Genomic DNA, 14,275 nt, shown 5'->3' on the forward strand with positions numbered 1-14,275 from the left:
TGTAATAGTTTCAGCAAATGTGATGAAGGTGGACTCTGTCTGAAGTTCTCCATAGGTGCTGGATCTTGGACCTCTGGTGGTTACACATAGCCTATTACATGGAGTATTTCCCAGGCAAAGAAGTTTCTATACACATAGACTTTTCTCTTTTCTAGGCTGGTAGTTGTAAAACTTAACCCATACTTCAGTAAGAAAGTCACTGATTAATACCTGACCTGATCCTGCCAAAATACAAGTATGTTTTTCCCTACCCAGTACCATTTTCATTTGAGCTTTTTAATTTGCGAACTTCTCTCTCCTTTTTTTATTTTACAATATGCAGACTGGTCTCCAGACCACACACATTCTCCGCAGCAACTTGAGAGAGGGCCTACCTTCTCTGGATAAAGGGAATTTATACATGATGGCTGTCTTCTCAGAAGCCACCCTTGAACATTGGCAGTGACAGTCTTTCCCAGAAATCTCCACCAAAGCCATGATGGGGTCTAACATTCCAAGAAACATCCTCCTGAAGAAGCAACATAGAAGCCCTTGTGGGGACCAACATGTAGAGAAATAACCTCCCAAAAGAGGTAACATAGGATAACAGTTTGGTCAGCAAACAACTGTTTAACTGCTTTTAAACAACATCATCATTAAATCTGCCATGCTGACCAGGTATGTTTTGCCTTATGTAATTGTAAAATAAAACCTAAACGCAAAAAAAAAAAAAAACCAAAACCTAAAACCTTGGAAATCACAGATTCAGGCTCACTGAAAGCTGTAGCTAATACTGAGAGCAGGTAAGGGGTCTGCAGAACAAGGACACTTCCAGAGATAATACAATCCTTTCTTATTTTCTTAATTTATAGTAATAGCCAAGCCAGAGTCCAGGAAAAGATGAACTAAAATATTGAGGTCATGGGTCTATTTAATGCAGCAGTTAACAGCAATGGATTTATGAGACAAAATAAGGGGCACCTACTCTGGGTCATGAGCTGAAGAAAATGCTACTCTCTGTGTCAGCATGGCAGCTGTGTCCAGCTCTGCTGCAGCCCTTCCCCATCCCTTTCTAGGCTGGGATGTTTCCCCAGACAGGGAAGGATTGGGCCCTCGGCCTCTGGCGTCGCTTTGCAGTGCCTGCTCCAGAGCAGTCATGGCTCTGCTCTGCTCTGCCCCAGGAGATGGGACAGAGCTACACAGCCTATTGGGCAGACACTTGTACTTAATGTATTTCTTATCCCTGATGCACACCAAAGGCAGCACAGCCCAGGGAACACACTGAGAATGGGGAAAACTGGATTCTGTATATGACCACTCTGTCTCTCTGGATTCATTCCCTCTCCCTTCAGTACAAATGAATAATGAATCTGGTCTTTCTTTCCCCTTCTGTAAGCCCTAGCAGTAATGATAGCCCTCAGGCTACAATGATCCGTGTGGAACTACTGTAAATGATGGTGAAATTAACTGCATTGAATGTCTACCAGGATTTCAAAACAAAAATGACCTCCTCATGCAGAAGGAGATGATGAAGGTTTCTTAACACCACCTTCCTTCTACATAATGGAAAGACACTTGCAGCCACTAGGCTCAGAGAACTATGCTAACTTCTCAGTCCTATAGGATTTCCATTAGTCTGGGAAGGAGGGATTTACCTATCCACACTGAGTCAAGGAGGTGCTCACTGCAGGAAAGCTCCAAGTTTAGTTATCATGCTCTTCTACAAGCTAGTGGTTTTACTCTCAGTGTTGCCTTCTCTGATTTCAAAAATCTACTTCTTTCTTCACTTGGACACCTAAATTTAAACACACAAGTTGGTGAACTGAATAATTCAGTTCACCTCTGTAGTGATGAAACAACAGTGTCTCACCAGGTGCCAGCAGCTTCAGTAAGGTAGGCCAGGATCCTCACAATATGCATCAGCCTACCAGAGCCTGGTCAAGGTGTCTGGCTCTGCAAAAGCCTTACAGTAGGAGTATCACGGTTCAGGTTTTGTTCTATTAAAGATTTGACCACAAGCATCCTAGAAATTATGAGTGCATGATTTTCTACTGCTTATCACCTGCACAGTTTTACGTGCTTAGACAAACAGAATGCCAAGAGGCAACATTGGGCAGAGAGTATTCCACACTCACTCTGAAAATTTGTGAACAGTGAGGGTGATAGAGCTGGAAATTGAAAATAAGGCTCTTTAAAATCTTTGAGAAAAAGATGGTTTTGGTCACTGAGCAAGCAATTTGGAATCATAAAAGGAATATTGAGAACCTCTTTGCTTTTTAAAATCCTGAGTGTGGTCTCACAGGACTGTAAATAAGTAGTAACTCCTGTGAGATTTCCAGCTGCACTATAGTGGAAGCAGTATAAGTGAAGTCAGAATCCAGACCTACACTAACGTTTTAATAATCCCAATAAGATATTGTGGGGAGTATGTACTCGCACTGTAACTCCACTATCAGTTTGTTAGTAGGAAATATACCTTACCTTGAATTCTCTCACCATAGCCTGAATGGTATGATTATGGCCCCAAAACATTTCCTTACAGTGCTTTCTCACTCAGGTCACAATATTTTCTGATAGAGTATTCTGGCTTCTTTTTGTCTCCCAATTTTGGCCATGTTGTATTGTCCTACCACTGCTAATTTAAACCCCTTTTTGTTTTCCCCCCACTGTTGGACAGTGTCTCCTTCTCCGTTTAACAGGAATCTCCTCCCTTATTCTGACTGCCTACAGCATGTTACTGTCAATGATTTGTTGCAGTATGTTCTTTCTTACCTCCCACATTCCCCACCCTGTGCTAAGAAGATTCCCTACACCTGTCTTCCCCTACCATCCTTAGAAATCAGAAAATTCTCTCTATTCCATGGATCTTTATATTCCCTTATAGCTGACATGAATTTGCTTTGCTGTGCTTTCTTCAAATACGATTTGCCTTGATCATGGGGATGGGGTTGTGTTTGCATTTTGTTCAGTTTGCTTTACAGCCTTTGCTTTTATTAACATAACATTATGTGAGTTGGATAGTGTTGTGCCTTATCTGTGTAGGAAGTATAAGGAAAGCAACGTCATCCAAGCATTGAAAACAGTAAGAACATGGTAAACAAAGAAGTTTGATAGGGGTTTTCTTCATAATAAGGTTACAGTAAAAAAGAGGACTACCATAATTAATATCCCACTTTTTATTAAAAGAAAAATGCACGAGAAAGGGGAAGTAGTTACACACCAGAACTTTACTGTCAACTTATAGGGGAAAATATGCCTTTACTTTCCCCCCCCCCCCCCCCCAAAAAAAAAAGGAATAGAAATGACTGTAAAATGGTTCACATTTGCAGTTATGGCATCTAAGTATATACCAGATCCTAGGTGTGTTCATGAGAGTCTGAAGTTTCATGCTGCCCTTCTCTCGATAGTAAGGCCCTTTTTTACCCGGGCATACTGTCTTATCTGGTCAAATTTTCAACCTTTTGGAAGCCAAGGTGAAAGCTCAAACTTCTCTGCTAAAGAATATCCATTGTGTATTAAAATATCCAGGATGATTCATTCAGTCAACCCAACATCTACTCATCAGCAGGAGAACAAGCTAAGGAGGCACTATATCTTTCCCTAGCACGCCGGTCAAAATGAGGCATTCCGACCGAAAAGGCAGAATTGTTCCTTTGAGTCGAATAATTACGGGGCGCGCGGCCGGCAAAGCTGGGACGAGAGAGACCTCTAGCGGCGGCAGCGCCGCGCCGGCCCGGCACCCTCCCCCTGCTCCGGCCCCGCACGGCACGGCACGGCACGGCACGGCACGGCACGGCACGGCACGGCACGGCAAGGAACCGCTGCGAACCGAACTGAACCGCATGTACCACCCCGCACCGCACAGCTCCACACCGAACCGCACGTCCCTGCACGCACAGCTCCGCACCGAACCGCACCGCTCCTGCCACCCCGCTCCGCACCGCCCCGCACAGCTCCACACCGAACCGCACCGCCCTGCACGCACAGCTCCGCAACGAAGAGCACCGCTCCCACCACACCGCATCTACCGCACCTCACGCACCAAAGGCGCTGCTCCCCATTTCCCCGCACAGCTCCACCGCTCCCATCGCACCGCACCCACCGCACCGCACCGCCCCGCACACACCAAACGCGCTGCTCCCCACTGCCCCGCACCGCTCCGCACCGATCCTGCCGCTCCGCATGGCCCCGCACCGCCCCGCACCGAATTTCCCCGCACAACTCCCGCCGTCCCGCACCCTCTGCACCGCACCGCTCCGCACTGCCCCGCCCCGCACAGCTCCACACCGCACTGTCCGCTCCGCTCCGCACTGCCCGCACCGCCCGCTCCCCTCCCAGCCGCCCCGCACCCCGCAGCGCCCCGCGCCAGTCACCGCCCTGCCCGCAGCGGAGCCGCGTGGCCCCGCGCCCCGCACCGCGCCCGCCGCACACCCCCCGTGCGGAGGGGCCGCGGTCCTCTGCGGGAATGGCCGCCGGCACCCCGCTGCTGCCAAGGGCTAAAGGGACAAAGGTGCCTTTCTCTCCGTTCCAGGCCTTAATTTACCGCGTTCTGCAGCAGTGCGCTGCGGGATGTGACACTAGAAACTAAAGTTGCTATAAATCCCATGTGATTTTCTGAAAATATAAAATATTTCAAGTCAGAGAAAACTTGGGTAGTTTTACTGCTCCTGTTTCTTGAGACCCCTGACCTACTTAAGTGAGGAATTTGGAAAAATACAGGTGATGCAACTTAGGTTCTCCCCAATAAGAAGGTGCTGTTGCACCTTAGTAATTCCATTTATTTATGTCCTGTTGCTTTACTTGTTTATGAGAGATATCTTATTTATTTTTTCAACTTCTTTTTCATCTTAGCAGCCCAAAGGACAAGTATTTGTCTCAAGGCACTGTAGCTACAGTCACTAATGAAAGTCTCATCTCACAAAATCTTCTTTCTTTTGGATGTACTGATCCTGTTTCTGCCATGTCTGTGAGCATGGTGTTGTGTCCATGGGACAGCTCAGCTGTCACGCCCAATGCAGAGTTGGCACAATTAGGCCCAAAGTGTGTGAAATCTAGCAAAATGTTAATAATATTAATCAGAGCTATTTTTTTGTTTTAATAAGCAGATTCAAAACAATGAAAGGGCAGAGAGAGAGGGGACATGCACTGTGTATTAAGTGCAAGTTATCAAAAAGAAACTTGTCTCTGGATTATGTACAGTTTCACTTGACTGAAGCTTCATGGAAGATTAAGCTTCTTTTGTTCTCTGTGCTGTTTCACATAGATCAGTTGATGATGTGCAGAATAATTTTAACCACATATTAAACAGTGGTTAATCTAAGATAAGGAGATGAGCAAATATGAAGAGTGAATAGTGTTTTTAGTGTTAATGCTAATTAGAGAAGGAGCAAGCAGCTAATCATAAATTTAAACTCTTTGTGCAGTGTTCTCAAAAATAAAGGTTTAAAGAGAAGGCCTGTTTACTATCACAGTGTTTACCAGCCAGTCTGCCATGTGGTACACATAATTTATAAAGGAATCAATCACTCCTCTCTGATTATGGAGAATAATAACACTGAAGGGACTGATTTCTGGAGCTGCTGCAGACATGGAAAATGCAATAGGCAGAAGGTGTTAAAATCCAGGACACTGTGTCAAAGAGTTTTGAGTATTAAGCTATTTGGGTAGCATTTTTAACAGGAAAAGGAGGTGGAGCGGTGGAGTTCTGCAGCATATAAAAATAACACATTGTATTCTCCCTAATTTATGGTATTTCCAAAATATTACACTTCAGACTTTTGCTGGCTTCACAGGAGACCTCTTCAGTGCTTTTTCTCTTGTAAAGATTTAATTGATCTCTTTTGAGGCTAGGAGAGATCTAACATTTTGCAGATCTATTTTTATTTTCAGCTTTTGCCTTAATCCCCTTCATACACCTTTAATTTCTTCATTTGAATTAATTAAGCTGTCCTCAGATGAAGATGATGTGATTTCTCGACCCCATTCACCACACAGGTTATTCACAGTTCTTTCATGAATTTTACCCACAGTTCTCAGCAATTTGCCAAGATAACCCACTTGTTACTCGTGTGTAGGTATTTCACCAAGCCCACAAATCAGACAGCTGGCACTTTGGAATTTGCAATGAGAGCATTTATCTTTTTCAATAGATTCCATTTTAGTAACATAAAGTTTATTCATATAGCTTTGTTTTCTAAGGGACAATAGTACATCAAGGAAACAAGTACATAAAGGTTTGGGTTAGGAAGGACACTAAAAGGGAGTAAAACCTCAAATGTTTTTAACTTTCTGTTTTCTCTTGTCTTTGGAAGACAAAAGACAAGTTAATGGTTTAGTTTATATGCTGTATTCTCTCAGCCACCTGGTTTTGTGTTTGGATCACATTTACTGTTATATGGTGTATCTTCAATTTTCATTTTTCATCCTTCAAATGTCTATTGCATGAAAACAAGTCTTATCAATCAGTTTCTTGAATATATTGCTTATGGCAGAAGAACTACAGAGTCTACTTTAGTGAATAACTTCATCATCTTTGCCTCATCATCTCTGATCAGATAGGTGTCTGGGCTACTTTTCCCCTGTAGGTGGACTCCTCTCTAAATATTATTTAGAGTATTGCTGGAGGTGGTCTACTGCAGAAATTTATTTGGCATTGCAATCTTTGTGCATAAAATATGTGCTGATCTTTTAAACATGAAAAGATTCATTGCTAGTCCTGCAAAAATGTTTAAAAATCAAGGAAAGATACCATACTGGGGAGGAGCAGGAGGAAAATGGTTAACCAAGTGTAATTTACCAATCATTCCAACAAAGAGGCACATGGTTTCAATTTTCTTACTGAAATTGAATTACTGGTTTAGAACAGGTTGGCAGGGTAAAACCGTTTCATATGTAGCCATCCAATACTCCCTCCCTTTCTTTTTCATCTCCAAGTACATGTGGCAAGTTCAGAGATTGTTTTCTGGAATTTAGGAATCCCAAACCAAAGGATTCTCTCACTGTGCAATTTTTCACACTTTCAGTTTTCATTTTCTGATAATGCAAACAGGTAGAACTTTGTAAACTTAAAATAACAGAGATAATTTTTTGAGTGCTTACTTTTTGAGTGCATTTTTCTAAAATATCCATAAAGCCAAACACTCTGTTCTTACGTCCCTCAAATGAGAACAGTTTGCAAGGGAGTACACTTTTGGGGGAAATAGGTTAACCATGTACATCATCATTACTTGAATTGTCAGAGAAAACATCTAGAAAATATTTTTATCCCTTTTATCACTATTAAAACCACCAGGCACGAATATTCCAGCGTAAGCATGAAAGAATGCCTCAGTAATCATTAAATTTATGTTAATGTTATTGCGCACCTAAAAATATCTTTAAACATCTGGGCAATATTTTGTGGCATTCCCAAACCTCTGCTCCTCTATCTCCCTGGTCTGTATGTGCTTCACATGCTTGCACCACAGAAGGGAGACATTTGCTTGCAAGGTGTGTGTGGCTGTTTCCGAGGCTATTGCTGTTAAACTTCACTACAGACTCTACAGAGCTTCACTCAAGTGGACCTGGTTTTTCTTGCACCTGAGCCCACTGTTGGATTTCCTGCTAAGAAGCCTGAAGAGTGGCTACCAACATCTGAAATGTGGCTTCGTCTCAAATTCCTGTAGCTGCTTTGCAAGCAAGGTTATGCCAACACACACTGTTTCCCCTCATGAGCATGCACACACCTTCCAAATTCATGGTGGTCCTCAGACGCTCGGAGCACTTGTTGAAATCCATGTCCTCCTTCTCTTGGCATTGTTGGTCTAGCTATGGCTTGTAATAAATTTTGTGGAGAGGCAAGCTGGAAGGTCCCAGAGGAGAAGGGAAAGGACATGCAGTGAGAGTGAACTAATAGTGACAGCTGAGAAAAGACCTCCCAGCTGGATCAACAGAACCACAGAATCACAGAACCATTGAACAGGCTGCGTTGGAGGGGACACACGATGATCATCGAATCCAGCTCATGGCCCTGCACACGTCATCCCCAAAGGTCACACCAAAAGCCATAGAAAGAATAAAAGGAGCAAAGTCGTTACTGAACAGGCTTTATTCCCTTACCTCCCTGACTCATCGTAACAGGAGACATCATAGAGATGCTGTCTGAGCTTCAGAATACAAAACCAGAATTTTTAATGGAAATAAACAAAATAGACTGCGGAGAAAAATAATATCATGGTTCACAAACAAGAGATTGAAAGCTGAAGGGTTATTTTTCAAATTAATTTTTTATTAATGCCACTCAATATCTATATTAATAGGTTTTTCTTCATAACCTACAGAGTGACTGATTAATAATTTTCACTAATTCAGTCTGGGAGCAGGAATCATTATGTCCTGGCAAACAATCATTGGCATGAAAGAAAAACTGTACAGGTGAGGTAATGCATGTGGGAACAGACAATTGGCTCAATTATGTTTTGATAATCCATATAAAACTTGGGAATTACAAATACCACTGTAGAAACCAAGACTGTGAACTAATTGCCAAATGAACAGAAGCGATGAACACTTTTGTGACCAATTAATCTAAGTGTTTTGTTCTAATATATATTATTATTTTCCCAGGTAGATTTAACAATATGAAAAGATGAACAAAATTACTTTTATAGTAACATACATCCTTAACCTGATGGATAACATCGCTTATTTACTTCATCTAATACTTCATTAACTCAATGAATGCTTCCAAGTTCCAAAAATTAATACTTCCCAGGATTAAAGTCTTTTAGACAAAGGATCTGAGAACAAAAATGAGCAAGTACATTGAAACTAAGAGAGAAAATCAAAGAGAAGGGTGAGGAACAGATGCCATAATGCAGGTTGCTCTCCTACAGCTGGTTCCATGAGCTGCTGCTGTCAGCCTAATGCGTTGTCTGACTTGGGTTTGTCTACTCCTAATTTTTTTAAGTGTTAGGAACTAATTTTAGCCTTAGCTAGAAGACTGCATTTCTAGACAATCCTGACAACGACTATTATTTCTGTTGATTTCTGTAGACATCTGGAATTATTGAAAAATTCATGGATCTTTACACAGGTATATTTAATTTTTTTCCTGTATTATAAAGCTTCCCCTGTGGTAACAGAAAACAAAATTATTCATAAATATAAATTACGGTGTATTTTAGTGAAACTCAGAAACCTGTGTTATATATATACTTTCAAAACCTTGAAGAGGATATTCTCCCTAAAGGTGGAATGAGTACTTATTTTTTAACAAAATGCATTTTCAGCAGCACTTTCTAAATTTAAATACACTCTATAATCAATTTGAACTGTGATGTGTGCAAATGTAAATAGAATTTCATCTCATAAAAAACTGTCTTTGGTTCATGAAAAGTCCTGTTCATGAATGAGAAGATACAGACAAATGAAATGCTGAATTAGAAGCATGAGCAATTCAAAATCTGCCTTTCAGACTGACCCACAGACACAAAGTTCTGCTCTGAGACCCTTAGAGGGAAATTTGCCACTTGTCATATTACAATCATGAGTACTCTTTATTTTCCGGCTTTTACTGAACATGTTGAAGACACTCATGAGCTGTTTTGGCAGATACTTATTGATGCAGTTTAAGTCTTCTCTTAGCTATAGTCTTTAGTCATTTTAGTACACTGAGAACTAATATCCAAGTCTGTCAGTCCCATTTTGCATTACAAATCATTTGTAGTTTTATAACTGTCATTTCCAAGGACATCTGGAAAAGATGGATTTATGAAAGGTTATCGTGCATTCTAAGGAGGCCAGGAATTAGCATGACTTTGTAAAGGTTCTTGTAAATTGAGCAGCAGCCATCACTGGCAATAAGCTGTTTTCTGCTCCAGTCAAGTATCTTTATTTAAATATTAAGGAAGAGGTGTGACCTTTGGCCTTAAAGATGACTATGATACAGCAATAGCACAATCTATTAGCTGTCAATGAAGTATTATGGCCCTGGCTCTCTCAAGACACCTATTTGTGGACAGTGTTATAATAACCCTTCCATTAGGCATCCCCAAGGCAAATAACCTTGGCTTTAACAGAGTCAGTTTAAAATTCCTTGGAGTAACATTAAGAGAATATCTGGTTTGTGTCAGTTTAGGATCAACTACCAGCATTAGTCCCATTCTGTAAATTGTAAGTAGCTGTGGATTTATTAGAATTTTTTTATACATGCCCACAGGTAAATATTAAATACAAAGAATGTGAAAAACTCCTATTGCTTTCTACTTCCTACATGGAATATATATAGATTAACGGACATCTGACAGGTTGGAGCATTTTAAAACAGGATCCATTTTCTACTGTATACATTTAATTTCTTTTGTTGATGAAAATTACACAGTGACACTAGAATTAAATTGCACTGAAAAAAAAAGAAATAAAACAGTAAAAGCAATAAAAAGAAGTCTAGATAACATTCCTGCGAGTTGCTATGTTCTGCTATATAAATTGTTAGGTACAATAGGATTAGAGTACTATCGAAAAAGCCAAGAAATTTTCACATGCCGTGTCTTGTTTGCCTCTGCTGCATTTTGAAATCAAGATGTCAGTTTATTTAATATTCAGTGTTCAGATCAAGACAAAGTGTTTTCAAACTTATATGGGATGTTCAGAACAAGTCTTTTCTTCATGTCTCCTTTGTTGCTTAGACAAAATAAATCTGATTATTCCCCCTCCATTAGCAGCTGAGCACCCTTAAAAATTACAAGATATTCTATCCATATACAAATCTGCTAAAGTTTTGCTTTGCACCTTGTGTAAAAGAACATCTCTAAAGTTGCCTTTCCTTGGAGATAACAATCAAGGTAAATTCCATTTAAATATTTTGAAAAATTAGAAGTACATGCAAACAGTAAAAAAAAAACAAACAAAAAAGCACTAAAAGTCCTATTAACATTTCAAATATTTTGGCCAGTATCCTGGCTATAGTGTTTCTTCTGAATCCAGCTTTAATATCTTACACAAATGGCATTTGAAACACAAACAACTGAATGTGCTTGCAGTTCCGAAACCAGAAGCTTGTCTGGTTCTGTAAGTATAGCTTCTGTAAAACTTCCATTTTCTGTTGATTTCTAACAGTGGAATATAATTCCTTAGACAGGAATAAAAGCATTCATGTGGTGGGGAACCACATGAGCTGTCCCCCCAGCAAGATTCAGTGCCTCCACGTCACCTCCCTGTCCCCAGAAGAGCTTTGATGGAGCCAAGACAGTAATGGATCCCCTCCAGCCACAACCCCCAGGAGTCCTCTGCTCAAGGAAGGTTTACACATTGCAGAAGAAGAAAGCACCTGCATTAAAATAACTCAGTGCTAAATTGGCCAGTTCTCTTTGCTAGTTTTGAAGAGTCCCCTCACCACCTGCAGTTCTTGACCTCCTTAGAGGGTTTTACAGGAGAAAGACGAATAAAGGGAAAAAAAACTGTGGAGGCAATCGCCTACCATGCTGTGATCCATCTTCTAATGGGTGCATTGGGATTTATCCCCTTGCCTGACAAAGGCAGACAAGACAACTTGTACTTGTACATGGGTCAAGACTGGAAACACTCAAAACTGTCAGTGCAGATTCATGCTACTGCCAAGAATATTTGGCTCTTTTCCAAGGGCCATCACTACTCTGGGCAACATGGCCTTCAGGACTATTATTTTCAGCCTGGGAGCTCTGCTTCGCCCCAAGAGGTCACGGCATGGTAGACAGTCCCTGCAAGACACAGAAGATCCTGAATCAGACTGGACAATTCAAAAATGTTCAGCAGGTATTTTGACCCTGACATTCTCAGAGTTAAAAGCTGTGGGTCCAAAAAGTACAGCACAGTGAAAGATGCACTCACCTTTCTTGTGATTCTGACAAGCTTATCACAAACCAGTGTTAGGGAGCTCCACACAGGTACAAAGCAAACAGTTAAGTTGAGGATTGCAGCAGTTGTTTTCAAGTGTTCAGTTCTCACATATTGCACACCATGAAGGCAATTTTCGCTCTCAATAAAGGGCACTTGACTTTTGGTTCATTCTCCCTTTAGCACTCCTCTTACACTGATATTGGATACAAAGCCATTTTCTTTCATAGGGCAATACAAGGCAGAATCTAGGATGTAATTTAAGGGGCTCTATTGATATCATAAATTACAACAAGTCTGCTGAAGCAGTTTATGAATGGCAGTAAAAACCTGAAACTGAACTACATCATTAGAATCATCCATTGCATACATGTATTATTATTTATAATACAGACCTAAGTATCCCTGCATTTTATAGACAAAGAAGATAAAGCAGGACCTTGCACTAAATGGGAACAGGGCTTCCACAGCCTTCTTGATGGCAGATGTGCTCTAATAATGGAATAGAAAAGTGATGTAACTTTATGAAGTTACTTCATAAATGAGAAAATAATCAAGTCTTGGAAAGTGTGATGCTGCTGCAAGGTTTTATATAAGATCAGTTCCTTGTGCTGCTCTCTGAGTAACATCTTATCTCCACATATCAGCAGACCGAATTTGAGGGGGACACTTAGGACCTTAATTATTTCTGTACACAAGATCTGTGTCCATATTTTTCCATATATTCCAGAAGTCTGATTTGGCTGAAAACCACATCACTGTCTCTGTTTCTACTTTTACATTATTTGGCTGCTACTGGCATCTAGCATAAACACTTTTACCATACAGTTAAGCAAAGAAAGAAAGAAAATTTAAAAGCTGCCATCCCACTGAATTAATAGTCCTGAATCACTTGGTCTCAGTTTGCTTGAGAACTTAGATCTCCAAAATGAAGTAATTCATAGCCTGTATTCAAACTTCAAACATCTGCTTCAGGAAATGGGCTCTGAAGGGAAAAGTCCAAATAGGGACATTTTTGCAAATATTTTCGTGTGTAATTTACTTAATTCTCTGTGTTACTTCACTGTTCAGAACAAGACATGAGGCTGATGGTGGCAGTAATAATCATATTTTTCTTAATTATCCAAAAAATAAATTTGAAACTGTGAGCACGAACCCTTATTTAGAAGGAAACCTTCAGTTAGGCCAACATGCTCTTGATGAAAAGATGGTCCCACCAGCAATGTTAACAGGCCATGAGCACCTCCTAGCAACAATAAGGGTGCCTGAAGCCAACAACCATCCAGTTTGGGACTTCAGGTCTGAGGGAATCAAATCTATTTCTTACTGGATTTCAATACACTGAGCATCAAAACTTAATTAGCTCTTCTGAAGCAACAAGGCTTAAAGGGCAAATATGTTTATTTTACTCCCATGCTTGATAATTTTAAGGTTAAGATATATAAAAACCCGATCTGGCCTTTTGAAATAATCACAGAAATACTTGTCACCAGTAATGTATCCACATTCTTGCAGAGCTGCCAACATGTTAAAGCATGGACTGGTCTGGCAGGTTCACCTGGAGCTGCAGCTGCTGCTCCCTGAGAAGCAGAAGGAGCTGATGCTCCTCACACTTCCACCAGCCTCTTAGGGAGGAAGAACAGTGAAGAAGGGAGGGGAGAATATTTTTTATCTTTCAGAATGAGGCACAGTTTGAAGAGGGAGAAAATGCGAGAGTTGGGCAAGAAGGGGTACTCATCACTTACCCTACCGAAAGCTGCAAATGCACTGAAATAAGCTCCCCTCTTTTCCTTTGGGAAGGGACAGGTTCTGCCAGAGCCCAGCCTGGTACTCCTCTGCCTGCTTCTCAGGATGATATTTGCCCTTCAGCAGAGATCTTCCTTTGGGTGTACCAAATTCCATTTGTGACATTTTGGGATCAAGGATGTATCTTCCTTTGTTTTCTATGCTCCTTAACTTCAGCTGTCTCATGTTTTGCTTTCACTTGCCTGAAGGACTCTCTGCCCACTGCAAAAGAGCAAGTCAAATTTAAAGTAATTTGGAGTTTAAATTTCCAAGTGGAGACACTGACCCTTGGGTGCTCATTGCAGGAGCCAGTTCTCTGGTCCATGCTTAAAATTGACCATTCTTACTTTACTTTACAGTAAGTCTAAATTGCTTTTTGTCAGTTTGTTTTTATAGCAAGCTAGCTCTGTATATTAACTGTTCTACAGTAAAAACTATTTTCCAGAGGAAATGATGGAATGGTATTTCTGCAATTAGTTTTGTTATTGCCTTTATTTTCCAAGTGGCTCTGTAGAAATACAATTTTATTTCTTTTTTTGAGGTTCCTCTCCCTAATGACTCGAGGTGCCCATGTCACAGAAAAATTAATTGATAAAAAGATATTATGTTAAGTACTTTTAAGGTTGTCACATTATGTTTTGAAAAGAAACATTTCTTT

Source organism: Zonotrichia albicollis, chromosome 4 (genome assembly GCF_047830755.1).
Source record: "Zonotrichia albicollis isolate bZonAlb1 chromosome 4, bZonAlb1.hap1, whole genome shotgun sequence".
NCBI classification, from domain to species: Eukaryota; Metazoa; Chordata; class Aves; order Passeriformes; family Passerellidae; genus Zonotrichia; species Zonotrichia albicollis.